A 2,858-nucleotide genomic window follows, 5' to 3' on the forward strand; every position below is an offset into this window, starting at 1 on the left:
ATCTTAAAATGATTCCTTAACTGACTTCTGGTATCTTGCATAAACCCTATTGGGTTAAAAACTGGTTATCCAAATTTTCTAAGCAAACTAGCATTTCTTATGCACATCTGTAATTTTATCAGATGAATATATCCTTTCAGAGTTATTAATAAACTTTCTGGGACAATTCTTGTCATTTTACAACATAAGGGTATTTTTATAATTTTACCCTACCAGAATATTCTCATAACTTCCCATCCAAGTACCTTTGATGAAATAAATTATATGTTACAGATCCAAGTTGATTCCTTTATCACTATACACAGAACTTGAAAATTTTAATTTTAACAGTCCATCAATTTTTCATAAAAATCATCTAAACCATAATCAGTTACCGAATTTTTATCATATTCGGATGAGTGTAGAAATTAATTAACTACACATATGATACCAATATTATCTTATTCATGCATTTACCAATACCAACATATTCCATAAAGCATAAAGAGGTAGTAAAGTATTACCTCGATTTTCATGCAATATTGGTCAACCATTAAATTCCATTCGAACGCCCTTGATCTTTAAATCATCTTCCAATAATTCCTCAGATGCATATCAACATAAATTACATAAAAAATGGAGCTTAATTATGAAAAACGGATCGAATCGGATGATAAATTAGTAAAAACCAACATACCGGGTTCGAATTTGGTGAAACGGACACCAAAAATGGATTCGGGACGTCAAAAACATAAAAAATGACTTTTCAAAAAGTTTGAATTTTCGATCAAAGTCAAAGTCAAAGTCAACGGGTTTAACTGGTAATTTCGAGGCATTCGGGTCCGAATTTTGTAAAACAGACTGCAGAATCGGACTTGGAATGTCTAAAAACATTAGGATAGGTATACTCGGTCAAAGTCAAAGGTCGTTTAATGCCCGGTCAACGCCTGTCAAAGTTCTAGCCAACAGAGGTCAACGCCGGTCAACGGTCAACACAGGTCAACAGTCAACATTTGACCATTTTACCCAAATATCACCCTAATGGAAATTAATTACAAAATTAGCCACCTTCTGCAAATAGTTACGAAACTAACACCTAAATTTTACACAAATATCACCCAAATAGAAATTAATTATAAAATTAACACCCCAGACGATGCCCATTCTCGGGGGTGGCACGTGCGGCGCGTGAACAGTGCTACGATGTCATAAAATTCATGGAAAATTCCTAAAAATTATTTTAAGGCTTTTAGACACTTACAAAGCTCGGTTCATAATTTTGAACGGCGGAGAGCTCGATTCTGAAACGTTGAAAACTTTGACGGTCTCACCCCTCCACGCGCTGGTGACGACAGAGAAACTGAGAACACCGGTAGACTCGGAACGATGCAAAGAACACGATGGTGCGGGAGGTGTCGTAAATGGATGACCGGATCGTCGTGAATCGATGAAAAACCAACTGAAATCGAGTTATTTATGACGATACTTCCGACTGAAATTAACGACGAACGGCGACGATTCATGACGAAAGGTTTGAGGGGTTTTGTTCCTCGGTCGATAACGAACACGATGGCGGTTTCGGTTCGTCGATCGGAGGTCGAACGATGAGTAGATCAGAGTTCAAAGTTGTTGGCCAGGAGAGGGAAAAAATGAGAGTTTTTTCTGCATAATACACGGGAAAAAAGTGTTATAATTCATCCCAAAAGAAAAATGGGTAAACCATGTGTTTAGTTACTAAACTTTCTGCACTTCTTAAAATGAACTACCAACTTTACGATTTTACAATTTAATCCTCAATTTCTTCCAAAATATCAAATTAAATTTACCACTTTAAAATTCATAAAATTTATCCCCTAAGTTGGGGTGTTACATATCCACTTGGTCCAATCATTGTTAAGGCTATGATAGATCCTATATCATGTAATTAAAATACTTTATTTAGTTTTCCAATGGCCTTTTCTAAACTTTCCAAGATATCGTCGGTCTTTCCTATTGTTGGACCTCCAATAAATTTCCTCATTCTCTTATACCTCGATGAAAAACCCTTACTCTTTCTAAAATTTTGTAAAATATTTCATAAATTTTACACTATTTTCCAAATGACCAAGTCTGTATCAATTACGATCAATACTAATGATGCCTCATGAACATAGTGTAACAAAGATATTCTTATCTTGTACAATGAATTTTGAGTTTTATAATTCTACAAGTAGAGTCAAGAAACAATCTTGGCCTTATTTAGTTTTATATTGTTTAGTATAAATAATTATTTCTGATGATTTTAATTTTACATGTAAAATGTATGAACTCACATATTATTGTAAAAAATTTTAACCATGCATAAATATGATTGATACTTCCATTACAAAATGTTTGAAAAAAGTAGTAAACATTTCGATTAAATTATGTTGAAAAATCTAATCAAGCAAATAAATATTTGTTATTAGTTTCATGATCATTTACTTTGCACATGAAAGTTCTTTTTTTAAATTTATATATACATATACAAGTGTTTTTTTATTATATAGTTTTAGAACATTCATGTTTTAATGTTTTAGTCGTTAATGTTTTTAGTAAACATTAAAAGCTGCTTGAATATTACAAGTTAACATACAAAATAAAATATTTAAATAGGGCTCATACATATAATCCGTATATATTTCGTATACGAAATACTTGAGACTATATATACCTTCAACGTCTAATACATGTTAACTATGAAGTTTTTAGCTCCCGTAAGACAAACATCCATAAAATAGACCTCTTGCTGTTTACTTTCTTCAAACTCAAGGGTTCTTGTATAATGTGAGATCTTTTGTGATGTTGAGGATCAGGTCCACCTGGACTTTTCCTCTTCGAAACCAAAGGATTCCCTATGT

The sequence above is a fragment of the Hibiscus syriacus genome, unplaced genomic scaffold (genome assembly GCF_006381635.1).
Source record: "Hibiscus syriacus cultivar Baekdansim isolate YM2019G1 unplaced genomic scaffold, ASM638163v2 tig00008483_pilon, whole genome shotgun sequence".
In the NCBI taxonomy this organism is placed as follows: Eukaryota; Viridiplantae; Streptophyta; class Magnoliopsida; order Malvales; family Malvaceae; genus Hibiscus; species Hibiscus syriacus.